Raw genomic sequence first — 13,333 nt, forward strand, 5'->3', positions numbered from 1 at the left:
ATAAAGATGTTTATTTGACTGACTTGTTATTATTATTATTTTTTCTTTTTTGACCTGAAGACTGACTTGTTATTGGCCTCATACAGCTGTTGTGGTCTACCAAGTAAAGGTAGGTGAACCATCAATTTGGAAAATAAATTTTATTTCAATGATAACAAAACTATCAAGAGACACCCGTTTTCTTCCTCTTCTTTTTACGAACATTTTTTGCCAAATTTCTTTTCACAAATATGTAGTACTCTCTCCTTCTCATTTTATAAACAACAACTACTATTTTTTTTTATTTCTAGATATAAACAAGATTTACAAGTTGTTTTAAATTTTTGTAACGAATTATCTATTTTATTCTCATTAATTACTTATTTTAATACTCAATATATTTATTATCTTATTTTTCAAACTATCTCTTCATCACACATTCTCTCTTTCATAATTCTCTTTATTATAATAATTTTTTTATTCTCTTTTTCCCTTATAAATAAGGGCATTTAGTAAAAGAACTTCTAAGTTTTATATATTTATTATTTTTAACTAATATTTTGATCTATATGATAAGGTGACAAGCTCTAACAGAGGGAGTACATAATATATTGATTGCTTGTCTTAATATATTTTTTTTTTTACAAAAATTCATTAACTTTAAAGCTGCAATTTTATTTCAAGCACACCAAGTTGGTTTGCCTTCATAATGACAAAAAGGACAAGATGCTTTATTGGCATCCATGTTTGAATTCAATGTACCCACAATTGCATTTCCTTTTCACCGCGGAAAGGGGAACGTTGTTTGAAAGTCTTCTCCGTGAATGCCACGTTCTTCTGTATAAAATAGATATTATAAATAAATATTTTAATCAAATAAGAAAAATAATTATAAATTTTTAATAATAGTATTATTATTTAACAATATTTAATATAATAGTATTTAAGCTAAAGGACACCGAAAGTCTATTTCAATATTTTATTACTAGGTATATATATTCGATTTTACAACAATCATTACTAGATTTATTCTAATTCAATGGCATAAAGAAAGCACATAGAAGGAAGATGTCAAGAGTTTGAACCATGATGTCAAGAAGAGAGTCATATTTAAGGTGATAATTTCCAGTCTAGTTGTGATGTAGCGGTGGCCGATGGTCTATTCTTTTCTAAACCAAATATTTCCAATTGCTACTTCAAACTTGTATCCATAAATATTGCATTTTCATGTCTTTGTACATGAAATAAAAATAACATTCAAACTTTGTTTTGAACAACAAAAATAGAAGACGAAGAAAAACACAATTTTTTTAAAGTTTGATATACATTAAAGTTGTCAAATTGAGATGTCAAGTAAGTTCTGGATGGTTTCTAAATTCAACGATAGTGAACTATACAAATTTTGAACAGGACAAAAGTTATTTTTATATTTCTGTTTCTACAATATATATTTTCTTAGATATTACGGTAAAAATTCTTTTTCTGTGCAATCTTATGTTCAAAATTCTAAGACTCACATATAATATGTTATCCTATTTCTACTCGATGAAATAAAAAAAGCTAATATAAAATGAGATACATTTCCAAATATTTTCAATTGCTACCTCAAACTCGTATCCATAAATATTGTATTTTCATGTCTTTGTACATGACACAAAATCAACATGCAAACTTTGTTTTGGAGAATAAAAATACGAGACAAAGAATAGCTCAATTCTCTTAAAGTTTGATATACGTTAAAGTCGTCAAATTGAGATGTCAAGTATGTTCTAAATGGTTTCTAAGTTCAATAATAGTGAACCATACAAATTTTGAACAGGACAAAAGTTATTTTTATATTTCTGCTAACACAATATATATTTCCTTAGATATTACGGTAAAAATTCTTTTTCTGTATAATATTATGGCAGAAATTCTAAGACTCGCATATAATATGTTACCCTATTTAGAGTCGATAAAATAAAAAAAAAGTTAACATAAAATGAGATACATTTCCAAATATTTCTAATTGCTACTTTAAACTTGTATCCATAAATGTTGTATTTTCATGTCTTTGTACATGACACAAAATCAACATGCAAACTTTGTTTTGGACAATAAAAATAGAAGACGAAGAAGAACTCAATTTTTTTTAAGGTTCGATATACATTAAAGCTGTCAAATTGAGATGTCAAGTAAGTTCTAGATGGTTTCTAAATTCAACGATAGTGAACCATACAAATTTTGAACAGGACAAAAGTTATTTTTATATTTCTGTTTGTACAATATATATTTTCTTAGATATTACGGTAAAAATTCTTTTTCTGTGCAATCTTATGGTCGAAATTCTAAGACTCGCATATAATATGTTACCCTACATATACTCGATGAAATAAAAAAAGCTAATATAAAATGAGATACATTTCCAAATATTTTCAATTGCTACCTCAAACTCGTATCCATAAATATTGTATTTTCATGTCTTTGTACATGACACAAAATCAACATGCAAACTTTGTTTTGGACAATAAAAATAGGACGCGAAGAAGAGCTCAATTCTTTTCAAGTTTGATATACATTAAAGCTGTCAAATTGAGATGTCAAGTAAGTTCTAGATGGTTTCTAAATTCAACGATAGTGAACCATACAAATTTTGAACAGGATAAAAGTTATTTTTATATTTTTGTTTGTACAATATATATTTTCTTAGATATTACGGTAAAAATTCTTTTTCTGTGCAATTTTATGGTCAAAAATCTAAGACTCGCATATAATATGTTACCCTATTTACACTCGATGAAATAAAAAAAGCTAATATAAAATGAGATACATTTCCAAATATTTTCAATTGCTACCTCAAACTCGTATCCATAAATATTGTATTTTCATGTCTTTGTACATGACACAAAATCAATATGCAAACTTTGTTTTGGAGAATAAAAATAGGAGACAGAGAATAGCTCAAGTCTCTTAAAGTTTGATATACGTTAAAGTCGTCAAATTGAGATGTCAAGTATGTTCTAGATAGTTTCTAAGTTCAATAATAGTGAACCATACAAATTTTGAACAGGACAAAAGTTATTTTTATATTTCTGCTAACACAATATATATTTCCTTAGATATTACGGTAAAAATTCTTTTTCTGTATAATATTATGGCAGAAATTCTAAGACTCGCATATAATATGTTACCCTATTTAGAGTCGATAAAATAAAAAAAAAGTTAACATAAAATGAGATACATTTCCAAATATTTCTAATTGCTACTTTAAACTTGTATCCATAAATGTTGTATTTTCATGTCTTTGTACATGACACAAAATCAACATGCAAACTTTGTTTTGGACAATAAAATAGAAGACGAAGAAGAACTCAATTTTTTTTAAGGTTCGATATACATTAAAGCTGTCAAATTGAGATGTCAAGTAAGTTCTAGATGGTTTCTAAATTCAACGATAGTGAACCATACAAATTTTGAACAGGACAAAAGTTATTTTTATATTTCTGTTTGTACAATATATATTTTCTTAGATATTACGGTAAAAATTCTTTTTCTGTGCAATCTTATGGTCGAAATTCTAAGACTCGCATATAATATGTTACCCTACATATACTCGATGAAATAAAAAAAGCTAATATAAAATGAGATACATTTCCAAATATTTTCAATTGCTACCTCAAACTCGTATCCATAAATATTGTATTTTCATGTCTTTGTACATGACACAAAATCAACATGCAAACTTTGTTTTGGACAATAAAAATAGGACGCGAAGAAGAGCTCAATTCTTTTCAAGTTTGATATACATTAAAGCTGTCAAATTGAGATGTCAAGTAAGTTCTAGATGGTTTCTAAATTCAACGATAGTGAACCATACAAATTTTGAACAGGATAAAAGTTATTTTTATATTTTTGTTTGTACAATATATATTTTCTTAGATATTACGGTAAAAATTCTTTTTCTGTGCAATCTTATGGTCAAAAATCTAAGACTCGCATATAATATGTTACTCTATTTACACTCGATGAAATAAAAAAAGCTAATATAAAATGAGATACATTTCCAAATATTTTCAATTGCTACCTCAAACTCGTATCCATAAATATTGTATTTTCATGTCTTTGTACATGACACAAAATCAACATGCAAACTTTGTTTTGGAGAATAAAAATAGGAGACAGAGAATAGCTCAATTCTCTTAAAGTTTGATATACGTTAAAGTCGTCAAATTGAGATATCAAGTATGTTCTAGATAGTTTCTAAGTTCAATAATAGTGAACCATACAAATTTTGAACAGGACAAAAGTTATTTTTATATTTCTGCTAACACAATATATATTTCCTTAGATATTACGGTAAAAATTCTTTTTCTGTATAATATTATGGCAGAAATTCTAAGACTCGCATATAATATGTTACCCTATTTAGAGTCGATAAAATAAAAAAAAGTTAACATAAAATGAGATACATTTCCAAATATTTCTAATTGCTACTTTAAACTTGTATCCATAAATGTTGTATTTTCATGTCTTTGTACATGACACAAAATCAACATTCAAACTTTGTTTTGGAGATGAAAAAGAAGAGAGGAAGAATAGTTCAGTTCTGTTAAAGTTCGATATATGTTAAAGTTGTCAAATTGAGATGTCATGTAAATTCTAGATGGTTTCTAAATTCAACGATACTACGGTAAAAATTCTTTTCCTATACAATATTATGGTAGAAATTCTAAGACTCGCATATAATATGTTACCCTATTTATACTCGATAAAATAAAAATTTTAATATAAAGTGAGATACATTTCCAAATATTTCCAATTGCTACTTCAAACTCGTATCCATAAATATTGCATTTTCATGTCTTTGTACATGACACAAAATCAACATTCAAACTTTGTTTTTGGAGAATAAAAATAGGAGATGAAGAACAGCTCAATTCTCTTAAAGTTCGATATACGTTAAAAGTCATCAAATTGAGATGTCAAGTAAGTTCTAGATCATTTCTAAATTCAACAATAGTGAACTATATAAACTTTGATCAGGACAAAAGTTACTTTTATATTTCTGTTTACACAATATATATTTTCTTGGACATTAGGGTAAAAATTCTTTTTTTGTACAATATTATGGTAGAAATTCTATTACTCGCAAATAATATGTTACCCTATTTTTACTCAATAAAATAAAAAAAATTTAATATAAAATGAGATACATTTCCCCAATTTTTGTCTGTAGGGATAAATTAATTTAAATACCGTTAATAATGTCCCTTGCTTTTCTCCTTATGAGATACTACCTTTAGTTCTTAATATAAGAGCTAGTTTGATTTTTAATTTGATCCTAAATATATGATCTCAATCCACCTGGTCTCTCATATTTATCTATTATTCCCAAGGTGGTCCTTGTAATAGTTGCACATGTTAAATGTTTCATCAAATTGTATTTCTAACTAATACACATGATTAGCAATGGTGTTTTAGGGAAAGAAACATCTATTTATTATAAGCAACTAACTTAACAAACTTTCTTAATTTACTCAAATTAGTTACCTAACTCTTATATCAAGAACCGGAGTTAGTAAAATATTATCAAAAGGGCAACATCACTAGTTGCTTCTAGTAGGCTTTGGTTCCATAATTAACTAAGATGCAAAATTCTATAGTATTAATGTTCATTATGAGAGGAGGATACAGACATACGTGTGTGTATTAATTATTCTGAATGTTTGATCAATTTTAATCAAGAAATATTACTACTACTATTTTTTTTTTTGGCTAAAACTTATGATCAGATCAAGTGGTGTAAGTGGCTAGTAGTTAACGAATCAAATAATTGTTGTTGTGTTTATGTATTAATTAAATTATAAGGGGTAAATTTTTAACGCTTAGAATATCCTTCAGATGGCATCTAGCAAAATAAGGACGAACGGTCGTTGTTGAATATACTCCTTATGCTTTAACTTCTAAAGTTTGTTTCATTATACTATAAATTCACCCCCTCCCATTTTATTAGATTTTCTATATTTTTTATTTTACATGTTTTTTACAATATTTAATGTTAAAAGTGGGTACAATCTATCATATTTGTAATTTTTTCATAGCGAAAAAAAATATTTTGTGGGTATTTACTGTAGATAACTGTTCCTTAATTTTGTTTAATGCCCAACTAGACTAGTGTTAATAATATCACCAAAAAAAAAAAAGGTTTAGAGCAAACAAAATTGATAATTAACTAATAGATATAATGATGTTATATTTTTTATTTTGTAAATATTTTCTCTTTCCTTCTTTATTTCACAATCGATTATATCTTAGATGCTATATCGTAGTATATATACTTTATTATGACATAAAATATTGGCAACAAAAAAAGATATAAAATATTTTGTGTGTTTGTGTGTGTGTGTTTCTGTATATTTATATATTTATAATAAAAAATATCAGCAAGAAATGATGAATTTTTTGATACATTGTGAGGGGTTGAATCTTTTTAACTTCTATCCATGCTTCACTTCCTCCATCTTACTGCCACCATATAAACTAGCTCTAGGTGACCCAAAAAAAAAAAAAAGAATTCCTTCAAAAACACTTTTTTAGCCATCGGAATACTTTACAAACTCTAAATCAACGTAACAAAAATTTGATGTGAGAAATTATTCTTCTATCAATAGTAGGAAAATGTATCCAAAATAATATCATCGTATAATACTTTAATACTTTCCATAAGAGCCAACTCATTTCATCCGATGTATGATAGTAGTATTAGATATTATTTTATATCCTTAATATAAGAGCTAGTTAGAAATTAGATTTGGTTATATATGTAAGACCCTATTTCATTTTATCTCACAAATTTTTATAAGATTACGTATTTCTACTTTCATTTAGAGTTGAACATTTTGAAACATATGCTGAAAGAAATGTATCATTTTAATTTAGTTCAACTTTGATCAACACCGGCACGTACGTAACTATGCAATTTGCGCATATATAGTTTTCATGGGAGAGGCTTTGAATTCAAAGCTTGAACTGTCAACTCAAATTCGTAGACTCGTAACCTCTGATTATCTTCCCTTCTACATTTATGTTTTTCTTCAATTTAATTCCACTTTTCAAACTTTGACTTTTACTCACCAACTAGCACTTTGAACAGATGGGGAAAAAAAGATTTTGATGATGCTCATAAATCTCTTCGTTTGAAGAAAAACCATACCTTGTGTCTTATGCATACAAAGAGCTAGATTTAACTGTTTACTGAAAATTAATGAAATTGGCTAGTTTTATTATTTGTAAAAAAAAGTGTGCATGGATTTTTCTAGCAGAGCTCCTTTAATTATTTGCGTTAGAAACTACTACATCCGGTCCTTAACATGAGAGCTAGATAACTAAATTGAGGAGATTAAGAAAATTAGTTAAGTTAGTTATTTGTAATAAATGTGTAGATTTTCTTAAATTACCCTTATTCAATAATGTACATTGAAACTATACTTGGTTGAAAATACCTTACAATTGACAGGAATATTTTTTAAAACACATTATAAATTTGGGAGACAAATTGGATTTAGGTCTTATATTTAGGATTGCCAACTAGCCTTTATATTTAGGATTAGAGGTAGTGCTTCATTAAGGAAATCCTTTTTAACATATGCAATAATAGGAATAATATAGGGAAAAATTATAAATTTAGAAGGGAAAGTTGATTATATTTTTATATTTATGACCAAAGCAACCTCTTTAACTAGCTCTTGAAGTATTACAAAACAATATACAGAAGTAAAGGGACTTGGCGGGGGGTCTCTAGTAGTGACCATCACAATCAAGACAACATAGGAACATGAATGGAAAGTTATGCAAACTTACTAACTACGGTAAAAGCTTATATGGGAAAATTAGGGTCTTGATGCCATGATGGGATATGCATTTGACTGTTGAGATTGAAGAGACTTTGAGATTAATGTACGACTTTGAATTATTCAATCCTAATGCAAGTGACAATGTATAAAAGGATAATGTGCTTTGTTAAGGGAAAAAAACAACCTTCACCTTCCTCGTTTGATCACTTACAGAGAGGATTGGAATCTCTTATAGCAATGAGGTCCATCCTAATCTTATGGCTTTTCTTGGTACCTTTTTGCATCATAAACTTGAGCATCAATATCTTTGTTGTGACTAGCAATTGTATTAGCCATCAAAAATCTGCATTGCTTCATCTGAGGAACAACCTTGTATTCAACCCTTCCATGTCCAAAAAATTGGTTCGTTGGAACCAAAGTTATGCTTTCTGTCAATGGAGCGGAGTAACATGTGATAATAAGGCACATGTTATAGCTCTTGATCTCAGTGAAGAATCTGTCTCTGGAGGACTTGACAATTCCAGCAGCCTCTTCAACTTGTAATTTTTGCAAAATTTGAACTTGGCTTATAATGAGTTTGATTCTGAGGTTTCTTTAGAGTTGCACAGGCTGAAAAACTTGAAGTATTTGAATTTGTCAAATGCAAGTTTTAAGGGTCAGATTCCAAATGAGATATCTTATCTAAGAGAGCTAGTTTTTCTTGATTTATCTACCTCACTTCACACTCTAAAACTTGAAAAGCCAAATACAGCAAGTGCTTGCAGAACCTCACAGAAATTAAAGAGCTATATTTTGATGGTGTGAAGATGTCTGTTAAGGGGAAGGAGTGGGGCCAAGCGCTATATTCACTGCAAAATCTTCATAGTATGTCTTCTTGTTTTCTCCTTGGACCTATTGATTCATCACTTGTAAAGCTTCAATCTCTCTCAGTTTTTCGGTTGAACAATAACAATTTCACAAGCTCTGTGCCTGAGACCTTTGATGGTTTAACCAACTTAACCACCTTGCATCTTAGAAACTGCAATTTGATTGGGATGTTCCCAAAACAAATCTTCCAGATATCCAACTTGCAGGTCCTTGATTTGTCAGATAATCAAAATCTTCAAGGCTCTCTACCATATTTCCAGCATAATGCATTTCTCCGCTCATTAAACCTTAGCCGTACAGGTTTCTCAGGGCAACTACCAAGTTATCTTCTTAATTTGAGGATGGTGTCTTCATTAGATCTATCAAAATCCAAATTCCACGGAAGGCTTCCTAGTTCTATTTCAGAACTGACATCACTTGTTCATCTAGACTTGTCATTCAACAACTTCACTGGTTCTCTTCCATTTTTCAACATGTCAAAGAACCTTTCATATCTATATCTATATGTCAATAACAATGGCTTGGAGGGTGAAATTCCATCTTTTCATTTCAAGGGCCTTGAAAATCTTGTCTTCATTGATTTAGGTCGTAATTTTCTCAATGGGAGTATTCCATCATCTCTTTTTACACTTCCATCTTTAGGTGGACTGAGTCTTTCTCATAATAAATTTGAGGGTCTATTGGATGAATTTCCAAATGCTTCTTCTTCCCCATTAGAGGTCCTCGATATCAGTGGGAATAATTTACAAGGACATATTTCTTTGTCTATCTTTCATCTTAAAAGGCTAAGTTTCATCGAGTTTTCCTCAAACATGTTCAATGGAACCATACACTTGGATATGTTCAAAAGCATGGAAAATTTGGCGACATTAGATCTCTCTCATAACACTTTGCTAGTTGATGGAAATTTAATGTCTGACCAAATTCATCATTCACCATTCCCTAAATTGAGCAATCTCATGTTGGCTTCTTGCAAGTTGAGAAAGTTGGAGATTTCTCAGACATCAATCCAATTTGTTGTACCTTGACCTATCCAGCAACCAAATTCAAGGAACAATACCCAATTGGATTTGGAGGTTTCATTCATTAGTTTTCCTAAATCTTTCCAACAATTTTCTAACAGATTTGGAAGGTCCTTTTCAAAATATTAGCTCCAATTTGTTTTATGTTGATCTTCATTCCAACCAACTCAAAGGCCGAGTTCCCATACTTCCAAAATGTGTGCTCCATTTGGACTACTCAAGCAATCAGTTCAGCTCAATTGACCCACCAGATATTAGTAACGATATCCCATTCACAATTTCTCTCTCTCCCTTACAAATAATGGTTTTCAGGGGAAAATTCCAGAATCCCTCTGCAGCATTTCTTCTCTTTGGATGCTTGATCTTTCTTATAATTACTTCAGTGGTTCCATTCTTGAGTGTTTGATAAGAATGAGTTGGACTCACAGGGTGTTGAATCTAGCTAGAAACAACCTTACAGGCCAAATTTTAGACACATTTTCAACTTCTTGTGCCCTCCAATTCTTAGACCTGAATGAAAATTTCTTGAGTGGTAAAATCCCAGCATCTTTGGCTAACTGCCTCAAACTACAAGTCATAAACCTCAGAAACAATCAATTGATGGATAGATTTCCATGTTTCTTAGGGAACATACCCACCTTAAGAATCATTATTCTCAGGTTAAATTGATTTTATGGGAACATTGAATGTCCAAATAGCAATGGAAAATGGAAGGCACCTCAAATTGTTGATGTGGCCTCAAATAATTTAAGTGGTGCTCTACCTGTTGCACTTTTGCAAAGTTGGAAATCATTGATGACACCTGATGAAGATGATGGCAAATCAAAGTTGGGCTATTTGTATATTGACATCTATGACAACATTAGTCTCGTGAACATCAACGCTGGAATATCCTCTGTGAACAAAGATCTTGCATTGGAGCTAGCCAAAATTATAGCAACACAATCACAATCTGTGATCAGTAGCGTATTCTTTGATGTCAATGCATATGATTTTGGTTGTCGTAGCTACTTGGATTCAGTGACAATTGTTAATAAAGGAAGACAACTAAAGTTGGTCAAGATTTTTGTCGCCTTTACTTCCTTGGATTTCTCATCCAATCATTTTGAAGGGCCAATGCCAGAGGAAATTATGAATTTCAAAGCACTTCATGCTCTTAACTTATCAAAGAATGCTTTTTCAGGCCATATTCCTTCATCTGTAGGAAACTTGAGGCATCTTGAATCATTAGACTTGTCAATGAATTCTTTCGGCGGGAGAATTCCATCAGAACTCGCAAGTCTAAATTTCCTTGCATTTCTCAACCTCTCCTATAATCATCTGATAGGGCTGATCCCAATAGGTACCACCAAATTCAGTCATTTGAGGCTGATTCCTTCAAAGGAAACAATCATTTATGTGGGCCTCCATTGACGCCAAATTGCAATTTCGATGATGTACTAGGATTGTTGACCCCAACATCGTGGTCCAAAACATCTAATGGATCAAATCATGGCAGTGATATTGATTGGAATTTCTTAAGTGCTGGATTGGGATTTACTTTTGGCCTTGGTATTATTATCTTTCCCATTATTTTTTGTCAGCAATAGAGGTTATGATACTTCAAATATGTAGACGACATGCTGTACAAGGTTATCCCTTAGATTGATTTGACATATGAACACCGTGGAGGGAAAACTTATAGATGCTTAAGGTGGAAACCTTTCTGATTTTCAAATGAATAAAAGGGGAAAGAGGATGCAATTTCATTTCCTTTTTGCTTTTCTATATCTAGAATAGATGAATAAGTTCTCTTGGAGACATCATAAGTGAAATAAACCTAGTTTTTTTTTTTTTTTTACAATTGCTATTTGAACCCTTATTTCTTCCAAGTATTTATGTTTAGTTTTACGAGTACGCGTGTTAAGCATAAAACTAATGGGGCTATAGTGAAATGCGAGGACTTGAAATATGGTGTTTTGTATTTTCCTTTGTTGATCAAGTTTAGATCTTAAATAAAAGAGCTAGTTAGAGATTCAATCTCAATCTAAATATATGATCTCAATTTATTTTATTTTTCATATTTATTCATTTCTCTCAAAATAATCCCTATATGATTGTACATGTTAAAATGTTTTCACTTTATTACAGATGATTAACAAAAGTATTTTGGGAATAACAATACATATTTGTGACAAGTAACTAACTTAACTAATAAATTTTCTTAATATTCATTTCTCTGCAGTTCCCTTTCAAAAATTGCAATGTTTGATTTGTTTTCCGTCATAGTGTCATTCTTGTATATTTCCATTCATGCCATATTCTTGTGGAACATTTTACTAGTTAGTTTTGAAATGGGTTTTGCTCATTTTTTTTTATACTCTTATTATTCTCTAGAGTTTACTATATACTGCTAGGTTTGAATATGGTGAGATGATAGTCTTTATTTCTTGTTCTGATATATAAGTCGGCTCTATCACAAACAAAATCGCTTGCATAAAAAGATTACACATCATAGTAAAAAAAATTTTGCCGAAGAAATTCCAATATCTCTTTGACGAAAAAATATCATTTGAAATTAACGATATTGAGGTTAGAATATTAGAGAAAAAGTCTTATAAAATTAAGAATACAAAATGAAATTCTACATCAAATTAGAGAATTAAAACCACGCCTTTGTTTCTGGATTGGCAAGAATGAATGGTAGATACTCTCATAAATTTCTTAAATACGTGATTGGAATTCAGTATTTTAACATGGAGTAAATGTAGTCAGGAGAGATAAAATACTTTTTTTTCTTATATCTTGGAACAAATTAGTCTTTTATTTCTCTCTCATACGTAATGTAAGAGTTATTTAATTAACTTGAATAAATTAAAAAAGTTAAATAATCACTTAATTCTAACAAATATAGCATGACCTTTCTAAAATATCTCTCAGTAACATTATATTATATGTTAGTTTATAAATTAAATAAATTATTTTAAAATGATAAATAATAAAAATAAATTAAATTAAAATTTTATATTTAGAATTAAAATTAAGCCGTAGTATTCTTTACCTTTTAATTTCTCCCCATCCAAAGATAGTGCTAGGACACTAGGACAAAAGGAGTATTATAAGAGGAAACTTATTTCTAAAAAAAATAATTATTATCTATAAAAGAAACGTATAACTTGAATAAAATCTTGACTAGTTGAGTCTTCAACTTTTCTAGAAAATTTTACACATAAGGCTAACATTTAAAAGTTGAGTCTGCAAATTTGGGTTTTGATTTGTATTTTGGAATGCTTACATTTTCATGAATCTTTCATTTTATCGGATCATTTTTCTAGAAGATTCCTACTCCCAAGCCTTCTTATATTTACATTGCTAGTTGCTTTACAATTCATCGCATCCACGGTCACAACTAGAAAATGAATAAATTCCTCCATCTCTGTCTACGGTAATTCTGTCTTTTGATTATTATCGATACAATTTAAAATTTGAAATTACTTTTCCTTTGTATTTCAAATTTGAATCTATGGCATTCTTTAAAGAAAGAATAACTTGCCCTGAGAACGGTTTAGTCAATGGCACCATCCAAACTGGGGACATCATAAGTGATAAACCCTACATAGACTTAGACTCATTGTCATACATACAAGTGAGATA

At 29.7% G+C, this 13,333-nt stretch overlaps 1 pseudogene; it reads left to right on the forward strand.

Moving 5' to 3' along the window:
• The first annotated feature begins 8,617 nt into the window (after positions 1-8,617).
• LOC114714138 (receptor-like protein 19) lies at positions 8,618-11,409 on the forward strand (annotated as a pseudogene).
• Positions 11,410-13,333: the final 1,924 nt, after the last annotated feature.

The sequence above is a fragment of the Neltuma alba genome, unplaced genomic scaffold (assembly GCF_004799145.2).
Source record: "Neltuma alba isolate B1F8T4 unplaced genomic scaffold, ASM479914v2 tig00001925_pilon, whole genome shotgun sequence".
Lineage (NCBI taxonomy): Eukaryota > Viridiplantae > Streptophyta > Magnoliopsida > Fabales > Fabaceae > Neltuma > Neltuma alba.